The following is a 14,234-nucleotide window of genomic DNA, read 5'->3' on the forward strand; positions in this document are numbered from 1 at the left end:
TCTCACCGATATATCATAAGTGATACTTATTTTCATTGGTTCTAGAATTACAGCCAAATAAAATTATAATTATGAAACATTTGGATCTTACTAGGGGAAGGTACATTGGTTCGAATTAGACTTCATTTTCTTTTTTTAACTTTTTTTTTAATTTAAATATATTGATTTATTAATAATTATTAACCTCTGATCGTAAAAAAAAATAAGATTAATAATAATTCAATAATAAAAAATTTTGTCTAAAAGTTCGAATATCCTTGCAATCTGAACGGAAATATTAGGTTGTTTATTAAATAAGAAAATGTTTGATTCGTACGTAAAACTTTGAAGATACTTAGAATTTCTGACAAGACGTAAAGGATGATCTTATAATAAACGTGTGCTCTGGGGTTTACCAATTCAGTTTAGGTGAATAACCACCTTACATAGAGAAGTTGGGCGCTAGCAAGATTATTCATTTCTTCATACAGTTCTTTAAAAATTAATTCTTTGACATTGTTAAGAAAATATATTTATCCATCTGATAGATGAGATGCTTGATTGCAAAGTTTTGCCTGTGAATGGAACAATGACTTATGTTGAAGGAGGGGCTGCTAACATTGTTGGCGAAATTATTTTTAACTCCTTTACATGTAATTACATATTTCGTGTAGTTTAGCCTTAATAACTTGAAATAAACGGGTAAAATGAAAAACATATGGTTTGTCTCAAAAATTTCAAAGACCAGACAAAAGTAAAATTTAGTAAAGTGAAATATCAGGTAATCAGCAACATCTGCGCCTTTATTGGTTTGAAAGGAAAAGAGTGTATTACGTTTTATTTTATCAATTACTAAGCGCTTCTACATTGTTAGATATATATATATATATATATATATATATATATATATACATATAAAGTTGTACTAGGTGACACATACGTGATAATTGCCTGGATATCAGTAGTTCCAGGAAATCATTACGCTCAGGAAAGATTCCCAGCTGCAGCCTTTGACTTCTATAATTAATTATTTAGTAGTCTCTAAGTAGCTTTCATGACGTTAAGTCTCTATATAGAACTCATTTGTTAAATATTATAATTTAACATCTTATTTTTATATTACATTATCATGTACGTTTAATGTAACAAATATTATTATTGAGTATAAATATTACTCAATATTACTATTCTATATTTATGCTAATATAGAATAATATTTTTGTACAATTCTGGGACCTCTATTATTCACTTTTTCAGGTAAAAATATATATAACCAGAAAATTTACTTAATTCAGATTTCAAAGGATTACCGAGCAATTTTAAATCATTCTCTATAGCTTAAAAAAAAACTTCTAGGACCATGAAACAGAGTGGAGAACGTGAGATCAAACAGTTCCCTTCTCAACAGAGCTGGCATATTTTTGAAGGGTGGAAGATGGAAAACAAATAAGAAGGGAAAAAGTTAAGAAAGAACGTGAAACTCAATTGCTTTAGCTGTGGGCATGACCTAGATTGCAGATATATTGAATTAATTTCCTAAATTTTTTTTTAAATTTAATTTCTTACCGATGTTGACAAGGATCTATATTCGTTAGTTTATTAATTATTTTTATGGTATACCTCAGAATGATCAACCAGATACCCACAGGAATAATCCTAATACAAAGATGAAAATGGCTGGTTTGGAGGGTCACACAAAAAAAAGTTTAAGGCTAAGGTTAAAGTTATACACTCTAAAATATCTCTAAAATACTCTAAAATATAATACATTAGTATTTCGTTTTTATTTTGTTATACAGCATACACTCCATAATATCCCGCTTTTGCAGTATTTTTTTGCGATGACCACCCCTCAAAGACCCAGTTTACGTTTTTGTGCAATCAATATAACTAACTGCTCAACATAAGATAGTATTGTATTATACTCGTACAAGTATGTACCAAAATGAATATCGGGGTTTTATAACTATGTAATATTTATTCATTTTACTTACATTGATAAATTATATATGAAATGAAAGAGCAACTCAAACAATGTTTATTAAACGTATTTAATGTGAGTACCATTTTTCCCACGACACACATCCAGCCGATAGGACAGGTTATCCCATACGTTTATCAGGGAGACTGCTTCAATTCTTGTCTCAAGTCAGCTCAGCTGGTAACGGTAGCACATACACTAGATCCTTTATAAACCCCAAAAGAAAAAAAATCGCACGGGGTTAGATTGAATGAGCGTGCAGGCCACGGCAAACAAGCCCTGTCATCTAGTCCCCGGCGACCGGATCAGCGGTCGGGAAGGATTTCATCCAACCAATCACGTAAATCGTTATGCCAGTGAGGAGCCACCACGGACAGGAGTCCGGAAGAGAGCCCAGCGGAGATGCACCGTGAAGGGCAGCCATCAAATAAGTGGATGAAGAGCTTCTACTTAACGTTTTCCTACATGACTTACAATTAAATTAAATTTAATCAGCAATTGCGATTTCCTCTGGAGAAGGGGGAGCATTGCTCCCTCCAAATAACTAATGCCCCCTTATGGCGTATTCCTGCTAGCCAATAAAGCGTTAGCACCGAAAGGACTTCAGTGGACGGACTGAAGGGGAATCACGTCGGGACACGGGTTTTAAAAGCCTAGCTTCCTGCGGTTGGACCCAGAAATGGGTTTGAGAACGCTGGACTCATACGGATATGGAACGCTATACAAAAATCTGTCCATAAAACTAAAAGAAACCATTAAAATCATATCCGACAATAAAATAAACCGCTAAACCCGCCCGATTAATAGATTGATACAGCAGCAAGGGACACTGTCCAGGCTCTGCGTTTCTGAAGGGAGAAATAAAACTCCCGCCACTTTTGCGTTCCGTTCCGTTCCGTGAGGAGCCGCACCATCTTATTGCTAACTAAAGTTCTGTGGTTCGAATTGCAGTTGAGGAAAGAGTCATATTTGTAGCATATCAAGATAGGTTGTTTCAGACATACTTGGTACCGCGAAAAGAAAATAGCCTGTGAACTTATCGTCGGGATACGGCGCAAAAAAAATTCAGTTTTTGGGAATCTCATTCACTCTGCAATACTTCGTGAGGATTTTCTGATCCCCAGGAACGCACATTTTGAGTGTTTACTTTTCCATTAACATAAAATGTTGAGTCGTCACTGATAAAGAAAGTCTTCATCGTCACAGTGCATCATTTCATTTGCAAAGCTAACACGCAAACCATAATCTGGCTTTAGAGCTTGTAACAGTTGTGAAGGAAATGGATGGAGTTGTAAGTGTTTCCTTAAAACCCTTCACATAGACGTTACTGAAATTTCTACTTCGCGAGTAGCCTTCCTAACGTATTTCCTAGGACTACCTTCAAAAGATTTTTCTACCCGTTCATTATTGTCTCTCTTTGTTTTCACACTCTTTTCACTTTTCCCATTTCTCTCCCCTTCACAAATACAGCTAGTGGTTATAAATTTTTTTGTACCATCTATGAATTTTAATGTCACGGACAGAATGCTGGCTCTTGGGTTGGGCGGGGGAGGGTCGCCATCTTTGCTACCAGCGCTTTCAAGCGGAAGGTACAGGGCAGGAAACTATTTATAACTTTAGCCTAGCTAAAACTGCGTGAATTGCTATTTTATTTAATGTGTAATTAATTAATAATGTACTTGAAACTTGAGAAACATTACATAGCTTTAAAACCCCGATATTCATTTTGAAACAGACTATTTTTATGTTGTTACTCTCTAAACTTTATCGTTTCGCAAAAGTAGGTGTAATTTTCTGACCATCTTACACTGCGTGGGATATGGAAATTTAGCGTATGAAATATGCCATGCCTGACTGGGATTAGAACCCAGGACCTTCATATAAAAGGCCGATATGCTGCCACTGGCGCCACGGAGCCCAGCCATTTATTCATGAAAAATTAAATTAAAACTGGAGAAAACAAATTGCCGATGTTTAATTAAGTTTAAAACAAGTTTTAAGATTATAAAAACATGAAAAAGGAATAAAGTGATTCATAGAAAATTTCTAGAACTTATATTTTCTCATGAAATCAATCTCTTAATTATGTCTAAATTCTATCTTAGTACAACAAATAAATAGAATTGATGTTTGACATTTCGTGGAGATGATGCTACACATTTTTTTACTTTTGTTACTGTTTAAAAATAAAACCACGTAAGTGAGAATTAAACTATAATAATCTTCTAGTTCCTTTCTATTATTGCAATATTTGATTTTATGAAAAGTGGTTAATTCGATTTTTATTAAAAATTAAAGTTTATTGTTTTTCTTTAGCTCTGTGTAATTACAGGAAAAAATAAAACGAAAGGTTTTGTTTAAAATAATAATAATGTGAGATATAAAATAATAATAAATTTCAATATCTGTTATATTTTTTTATATGAAGAATAAAAAATTATCTAAGGATATTAACCCTCAGGATATATATTATTTTATCATTTAGGGTTAAAATTTGATTCATTCAGTAGTCATCCTCTTTCAGTTCAAGACTTAGATAGGTCTTCTAAGAAACGTATTAAAATCATTTACATTAAATGTTTAGAGAATTCAAAGCGCAAGTTAATATTTAAGTAGAATTTGATGTCATTTCTAAATACCTCCTCAGAAAGTATTGCCACGTTCATTTCTGTAGCACAGAATGAGCAATTAGCAATTTAAATTAAAATGAATTCTCAACAACTTTAGATCTTAAACTTTTCTTTCTTAATTATTAAAAAAAAAAAGTCTTTATGGCCTTTTCACTAACGAATGTTTCACAGGGCAGTAAAATATTTCAATAAACGTTTCTTAATTAAAGTTCTTTTCTTTTTTTCAAATTCATCTTTTTAAACGTATAATTGGAAACTTTTTTGATATGAAACTTCTTTTACAAGAATGCAAAACCGTGATTATATTCTTTGAAAAACGTTGACCTGTTTTACAAAGAAAATAAAAAGCGCTCATAAAAAGATGGTATATAAATTTGAATTATTTTATTGTGATGAAAAATATAAAAACAATTTACATTAAATCTATTAGTTTTTAATTAATTTTTTTTTATTATTTATTAAAATTTCGTTTATATAAAATATATTTTTTTAATTTTTGTAAATAATTGTACATTTATAAACACCTATATCCTTTTAAATTGAGGTAATTCAAGAATAAATGTTATAAGAAAATGATTATGAGTAGAGAATTTGCTTTTTTTTACCAATTATCGAAGGATTTTTTAAGGTCTTATTCAATTTTTTGCAGCATATGTACTTACCTATACAACACAGTTGAACAGTATAACAATTGAAACATAGATAGAAGTCAAACTTGGTTCAATTTTTTCCAAACATAAATCAATGTGAATCAGTCTTAGGAATCTAGAAGTGTTTGTTCAATTCTTAAATAAAAAAAAGAAATGATGAGATTGTAGTTACGGGTGGGCTTAATATTAAAATAAATAACATATAATAAACTCTGAAATGATTTTTTAAGTTAATATGTATGATGAAATACAAATAATTTTTTTAATTAAATTATATATATTTTTTGTCAGTTACACAAAAGTTATCTGGGGTTAATATTGAATTTGTCAAACACAGTTCAGAAAGAAGAATAAACAAAGGTTTATAGAAATAATTATGTTTTATTTTTTCATTCGTTTATTTTCTATACTCATGAAAGTTATTAGATAGGTGTTTGCTGCTAAACGAATGCTGAAATGATGTCGAATTAATATCTAACTCTTATAACTGGTACTGATCTGTAGGTCAACAACTGACGATTAAATGATTACCTTTAATGTTTTACCCGTTCTGTGAAAGCGTTTAAACAGGATTGATCACAGAGCACTTAATGCTGAAAAACCTTTTATTTGTTTTAATTTCTGTTTGTTTGATGAATAATTCTACTTTTTACCAAGTGACAGGTGTACCTGATATGTTGTAAAAAGAATCAATTAATTTTTGAAACTATTTTTAGAATTTTTAATCTGATTATGTGTATGGTATATATTATTATATTTGTCTAATTATTTATATGACTGGTACATAATTTATCGCATTCTTTCCGTAAGCAAAAAAAAAATTCTTGCCACATATTATAATTTTTTGAACTGATTTATTAACACATTTATTTTAATATTAAAATTGTATCAGATAAATATTTGTTTATTATAATAAAAGCTCTATTGTTTTCAAACAATGGTTTTATTAAATAATTTTCAGTTTCAATTGACTATTATAAAGATTGTTATAAAAAAAATAAAGTTTAGTAGTAAAACTAACTGCAGAGTGTGCCTACGGAACACCTCCGCAGCTAGGTCGTCTGGGCGGGTTGATCTGGCGAGCGGCGTCTTGGAATGGTATTATTAGGTGTCCAAAATTGATTTAAGCATCTTTTTTAAAAATTACTCACTCAACATTTTCATCAAGAACTATAATATCCATATGCAAATTCACTCAATACGAGAGCTGGAAGCTAAAATATAAATCAGATAAATTAATTTATTATTTATATATATATTATAGTCAATCTACGAAACAAATTATCGTAATACGAACTAACCTTCCTTCACAATAACAAAAGAGAAGTTGGCTTCAAAATCAAGTACTAAGGTACTCAGTAGTAAGGTATTAAACTGCTAAGAAGGATATATATAGGATTCAAAATTCTCCTAATTTTGACCATTTTTTTTCTTATAATTTTTTGTCCTTTATTGTTTACCATTTGATTTGACCTATGTGTTTTGTCTATATGTATGTTTAATTGTAACTACCAGGCAAAAAAAAATCATATATACGATTCTAAAGGGACAATCGACAGTATTTTCTGTATCGATTAATTTGAATCGAAAATAGTTGTATTTTAAGATCTGCTACGATATTGAAGAATGAATTACGGTAGTAAATTTTATTAATTTATTTTATAATTATTATTACTGTTGCTATTTATTGTTTATAAACATTTAAGAAAAAATCTTATGATTCTTTGACGGGTAGTATGTTCAGTCATGTGAGCATGTTCTATCTTTTTGCTGTTATTTTATTGTTGCATCTTCTTACTTATTGTTTATAAACATTTAAGGAAAAAAAATCATAAGATTTTTGACGGGCAGTACGTTCGGGCATGTCCTCAACTAAAGGAAACCCACACACAGAGAGACATATATACAAATGCCCTTTAGTAAGGTAGGATTTGTGCACACCGTAATTTTTTTCTATGAGATGTACGGCCATCGATTACGGTGGTAATTTAGCCCAAATGGAAGATTTTTAGCATGTGAAAAAATGCCATGCCTGACAGGGATTTGAACCCAGGACTTCTGGATGAAAGTCTGAGACGGTACCATTCGCCCCACGGATGCCGGTATACAATAATTATTTACTACGAGAATCGGTTGTTACAAATTCTTCTCATGAATTTGAAATTTATGAGAATTTAGATTCATTTAGATGAACATATTTAAAAGCTATTGCAGGTAAATAGCAGTAATATTAAAAAAAAAAAAAAAAATGAATAGAGATTCACGATTCATGTAACAAACATTTTGGACCTGTTTTATCAGTGAAAATAAAAAAGAATGTTCATATAAACATAAGTCCGGAAATGCTTCTTTAGCGAGTGCGGTTGCAGAAAACTTTTGTCCTAATTTCTTCGTCTTCTGTAAAATTCAGCCGGACCGTAATTTTTTGGGCCAAAATTAAGTGGTTGAATTTAGTAGTTTTGTATGAAATATAACCTGCAAAATTGAAATAATTAAGACCTGAAACTGTATTTGTAGTAGTTTTTGTGGAATCTTGGAAAAAAAAAGATGGAGGTAGGAAAACACATGATGTGTGTCGAAAAATTGCATTGTTTAACGGGTAATAATATATAAAAGTTTTATATAAAACTTGTAGAGAATTTGATTCTGAGTAAAATGGTATGTATGAATAAAGTCCACAGAGACTAAATACAAAAGTAAGAATTTCTAAGTTGTTAACCACAAAACATATATAAAAAAATCCCTTTACAGAAGACGGAGGTAGACTTCACCGGTGCTAAGTCGGAGATAAAAAAGATTTCCACCTTAAAGAAAAGAAACATTTCAAATTTACTCAGTACGACAATGGTTGCATGTGAAAAAAGTTTCGCATGTTTATCATATGACAAGCCCCATCTTCTTACAATTCCAGCAACATTTTAGTCATCCCTTGCCGTAAGGGTTGATAATATCAAAATTTGTTTCAGAAAAAAAATTTAGGTAATGTTTAGAAGAATAACAACCACTTAAAACTGATTCGATACTGTTCCTATTAAGGGAGGTTATTTTTTTTTTTGTCTTCGAAACTCAATTTTTTCTACCCCCTGGTGGAAAAAATTTATACCACGAATTGATATCACCAATCATTGGTGATATCAAAAACTTTTAATTAGGTAAATTTTAGGCCATTATCCAAATAATAGTAGGAACTTTAAACGAATTCGATATTTTACTTAATAAGAAAGTTATAGCAATATTTTTTTTCGAAAAAGCCCTCCTATTTCCACCCCCATGGTCTGATTTTGCCCATTAACGAACTCGTCTGAGATTTTGGGTCGTTATATTTTATGTATCAATTTGAAAGTGATTGCCGCAAAATTACGGCAGTTATCGTGTCCACAATAAAGTGAAATATATATATATTAATATATAATATATAAATGCATATATAAACTTTTAAACTGACGGTGGTTTTAAGGACTGGAGGATGTGACAGTTGAAGATATGTCGAAATTTTCTGGAAGTCGAATCATGGTACACATTACAATAGGTCGCTTTCTTATTAAATCTACCTAATATGGGCAGATTTTAACTAGGCATTAAACGAATAAAATTTTAATATAACAAAAAAAAAGAATTAGATATTTTAATTCTGTTTTTAAGTAAACACAAATATGTTTCTTTTTAAATCTTTGCTATCATAGATAGAATATGCCCTGAAAGTTTGTTACATTCTTCGTAAATCATTCTGTATATATATATATAGAAATATTTTATTTAATCTATTTTTAATGTGTATGTTGATACACATTGTCATATATAAAAATATGAATCAAGTGATTCTGTTGAACTTGTGAACAATAAGTAAACTTCATAGTACAAGAGGTTTGGTTGATATGTACGACATGTAAATGAGATCTAGTCTTGTACAGAGTCAGGCCGACCATTTCCAAGATGTGTGGCTATTTGAAACCCAATAATACGTGTATATATAAATATAACTTTGCATTTTTTCTACCCTCATCAGTATATTTAATTATTATCATTTAAAATTCGTGATTGATCTGCAAGAAATCAAAAGCTTCTCGGTAAAGTAATACCACTGTTTGTTTTTCTATTAACCTTTGTAAGTTCTTGCTTACCGCTTGTTTGAAACTGTTTGATTTATGTATCATGATAAGTTATTAAACGTGCAATATAATTGTAATTGTTAAAAACACAATGTAATGTCATGTAAAAGTATAAATGAAAATTAAATGAAAGAAAATGATATATTCTACTAAAAATATTAAATAAACCGATGTTTTTACAGACTGTCAGGCACTAGCATACCGTAGAGGGGAAAGTATCATAATTCAAATTTATAAAAATTTCCCTAACTTAATTTTTTATTTCTGAAATTTTAAGTCTTTTAGACAAAAAATTCTAAATAGAAAAAGTTAATGTATGAATAAATAATTTTTTTAATTATGATTAATTATGATATTAGTTAGTTATTTATATTTTACGAAAATTTTGTTTTGTGTGGTAGCTTACGCAGTAGGGTATTGATTCTATCAGATTTAAAAAAAATTCGGTTGGTTTATGTAGATAAAGAGAATGCTATACTTCAAGAAGTAAAGAGATAAATCTACTTAGAAACACTCATAAAAGCAATTCTTTCTTATAAAAAAATAATATTTTTAGATACTTCATTTTTATGAATAATAAGAATTTAAAATTTGTACTTTTTTGATATATTTTAAACATATTTCTTACTTTTTTCTTTCATGATAATAAAAATATTTAATTATTTAATGAAGTTACTTGTATAAAATTTTTGATATCAAAAGTGGAAATGATAAAATAATCATGAGTGTTCTTAGATTATAACTAACCTAAAAATGTCTAATTACCTTTTAACTAAGAAAATTCATGTCATTTAGACAGAAATTGTGAGGAGAACCACTTTTAGAAAATCTTGTATAACCCCTTCTTCTATAGTTCAGCAACATATGGGGAAAGAAAAAGAAGTAGTATTCTTGTTTTTTATGTCTAATTTACTTAATTTTTTTAAGAATTAGGCAGATGGAAATTTATGAATTTGCACTAACTTATTGCCTTTACTGAAGCCATAATACGAGAATGAATGCTGTAAGTAATTCTTATAGTGTGAAATATTTTTATACTAAAAAAATGACTGGGATTTGAACCCAAAATCCTCTAAACAAAGTCACAAAACAAGAAGTTGGTTGTTTTCGATGTTTGAGAAATGTCTCCCTTGAAATTATTGAATTTCTGTGGTAAAGAAGCGAATAAAACATTTTTGTTAAATGTTATGGGTGTAGTTTAGGCTCTGACGTATTCTCATTTGATCTGTTTGGTTTACCTTTAATCTTTTACTAATGAACTCCTTTATTGGTTTGGATGAGATAGCTTATAAATTATTATAAAAATTAAGAAAACTTATAGTTAATATTGGAAAATAAATCGGGTTCTATCCTTTTATAGTTTTAAAATAATAGTTATGAAATTACACATTTTTAGTAACTAAATATTATTTTCTGTTTCTTGTTTTCTTCAGTAAAAATTTAATGAAAATTGTTTGAAAGTGCTGAAACGAATATTCCGTTGTTAGATTTACTGTTTGTCAATAGCTTACATTATAAGGATATTGTTTCGTGGAATTTTGCCAAGTAGGAATAGAAAGGGGCGTAGGAGTATTTTGCTGTCGTCTAGTGAGAGGGATCAAATTTTCACAGCACCCTAAGGAGATGTAAGGAAAACATAATTTAAAATTTTATTTTACTGCAACCACATCGAGTGTTGCAAAAAGAAGCCTATATGTAGTAGATGCTACACAACTTTAAATTAAAGGAACAAACCTTTATTTAAAATATTTATCATTATTAAAATTATTTTTTTAATAAAACAATAACAATTATTTTTCCTAACACAAACTTATTTTTCAATTTTTATTCTCTTTTTTTAAGTTTTGCAACACTTTGTTTCATCTGACTTCTTGTATACGATATGAAATTTTCCTTTATGTTATTTTAGTAATTTTTCTTTAATAATTTATTACCGATAAAATCTCTATAGCGAACAAAAAAAAATAGTGAATTCAAATACTTTGAAGTCATCCATTTTAATTTCATAAGCATGTAATTTAAGAAAATATAGTTTACCGTAGATTAGAATTTTATAGATGAATAGAAAAAGATTGCATGAAAGTAATTAATATCTACTGGTAATGTTTTAAAACTAATATTATAAGCAGGTTTTTGTGAATACATTTTTATAGATAAGTTTTTTTCGGTACCAAGGGAAAAGGAGATTTTGAGGAGATCTTGAGGTTGAATACATTTTTTGTTATCAGCCAAGCTTTAAAATGTCATCAGTAGTTAAAAAAATAAAATAAACGGTGACCAATATGTTTAATTATTATGTCCAATAATTATCTTATAACAAGTATTAGAAGGAAGAGATGTAAAATTCAGTACTGAGGCTACTAAGAAGCCATTCAATTCAGGTCATTGTATATTTTTAATAGATAATTTGAATTACAAAACAAACTATTGATCACATCATCTACTAGCCGCATTGGTGTTGAGGTCTTATTAATGGGTAATACCTCAATAGCATTCCCATTACTCAAAAAAAAAACACATTTGTTTGATTTCAAACACATTGATTAATATTATACTCTTAGGGGCATAGATCCGGAAATTTTTCTAGAAATTCTTCTTACTATAATTTTAAGTTAATATACAAATATAAATTTAGTAAAAAAAAATTATAATTTTAAAACTGAAGAATTAAAACTTAAATATTACCTGTTAAAATTTTATTGGGTGAAACTAGGTGATACTAAAGCGTGCTTTTAACTCATAAGCTTAATTAAATTAATCACCCCATAAGCTCAAATGTTGACATCTTTTGATTTATAAACCTTTAAACTCATAGACAGCATAATTGGGCTGTAACTAACGGAACCAATAGCTTAAGCCGGGATTACGTATAACTCGCAACAAAGCCAGCTACTGATAGGCCTATTATTAGCATTATTTATTTCTATCCTTGTAGATTGAGAATGATACGGAATCCGGCTCGCTCAAAATCATCGCTTATTGACTCGACTATCCTTCGATTAAATGTTACGAACATTTTATGATTGCAAACAGCTTAAGCTCTCATTGACCTTTCACAAACCTTTTTATATGAATTCGAACAAGGATCTTCAGATATGACTCAATGCTTCTAAAACAAGAAAATTTTCTCCCTCTTCTTTATACCTGTTTTGAGAACGCCACAAGATTGGAAAGCATTAGTACCGGTAATGTCTTACTCGTTCGATATTTACCTACCTTTATCCACGTAATGATTACTTCGACTTTTTGCAAGGCCTCAAATAGTAACCGGTATTATCACTCCAATTTCTTTTGAGGAAAGCCTTTACTAGTTTGGCACTAGTCTCATATGACCTTGTTTTAAAATTATGAGTTCTTATTGTATAAAATTAAGGATTTGGGTACTCAGCACAATTTGAATAAGGTCTCTGATCTGATTTAACCTGCAAACTCTTACCATGACCTATATCAAGCCAAGCTTTTAAAGATTCATTATAGGCCAATCTGAAGGAACTCGGAAAGGCACGATTTGTGTATTACCATGGTGCTTTTAAGATCTATTCTACATTTGTCCATTATCATATCTGCGTTCACCGTATAATTAGGGTGATCATGTCATAACCTGACTTCATATATTTAAATTTTATTGGTTTATATAGTTTTCTTGATGGCTATTGTCATCTGTGATTTGTTCTTTGTCGGTTTCAGTTATTCCTAATTGTAAGTAAACATTTAATCGCTAAAGCCTGAGCGATGAAGTGTTATGGTAGCGGAACCCACAAAAACATATTGAATACAATATTTTTAATAAGAGATAAAAAAAAATATCGAATCAAAATAATTAAGTTTATAAAATTCAAAACTCTGTTAAAATAAGCTGAATTTTGGGAAATATTTCATTTATCTGTAGTAATTTTTAATCCAAGAATTAGATAAAAATAATTGTTCGTGACTACAATATAGGTGAGAATTTTAGTTTATCTCCATTTTTTTCATGAATTCAAAAACCATTCTTTTATTGCTATAACAGCTACGTTTTAAGTGACTTGACACCAGACCTAGTCACGCTTGAATGAGACAGAAATATTGAAGAACAAAGAAACTTCATTCCAGGGATGACGGGTAAAGTGACTTGTAAGTGTTTTGCAGCATTCTCAATTAAAAGATTTATTCTTTATTAATTCATAGAGGGTACTCAAGTTCACTACAGTGGTCAAAATTCATTATTTTATGGTTAATATAATTAGAAATTTTAGGGAGAAAAAATTGAATTTAACTGAATGTTTTCATAAATATATTAATTTAATTAATTTTATTTGTTCACATAATAGTTCTCTACAGAGATTTACAATTTTCAATCGAAAATTTATGAGAGAAAAATTAAAAAAAGGTAAGAAGTTTTTGACTGGAAGTCAAATTAGATAACTTTGACTACATTTGAATAAACTAAAAAATGAGTAATTTGAGTAGCTATTGAAACATTAGGTCTGTAATATGTTGCTACTATTGTGTCTATGTAGGATAGAGTTACTACGTAATTGATGTCAAAGCCGAGCTGGAGACACATTAATGCAACTGGTCAGCCTCATCATCAGATCAAAGATTGAGTAGAGTGCCACGCCCAGTTTCAGAATTAACTACATATGTATGCAGTTAGCAATATATATTGAAACGTTTAGTTAGCTTTACTATTACTGTTGTAAAGCTGGGATCACTTATTGTTTAAGTAGATAAGAATAAGTAGATTTATGTACTTAAACGCAACACATTTATTATTAATTTATTTATTAAAACAATTCTTACAATTTAAGTTATTAAAGATTAAAATTTTTTAAAACTACCAGTTTCAATGAAAATTATATAATATTTAGTGCGAGTTAACAATACAAAGATATTGCCGCAGTAT

The sequence above is a fragment of the Lycorma delicatula genome, chromosome 3 (genome assembly GCF_047948215.1).
Source record: "Lycorma delicatula isolate Av1 chromosome 3, ASM4794821v1, whole genome shotgun sequence".
NCBI classification, from domain to species: Eukaryota; Metazoa; Arthropoda; class Insecta; order Hemiptera; family Fulgoridae; genus Lycorma; species Lycorma delicatula.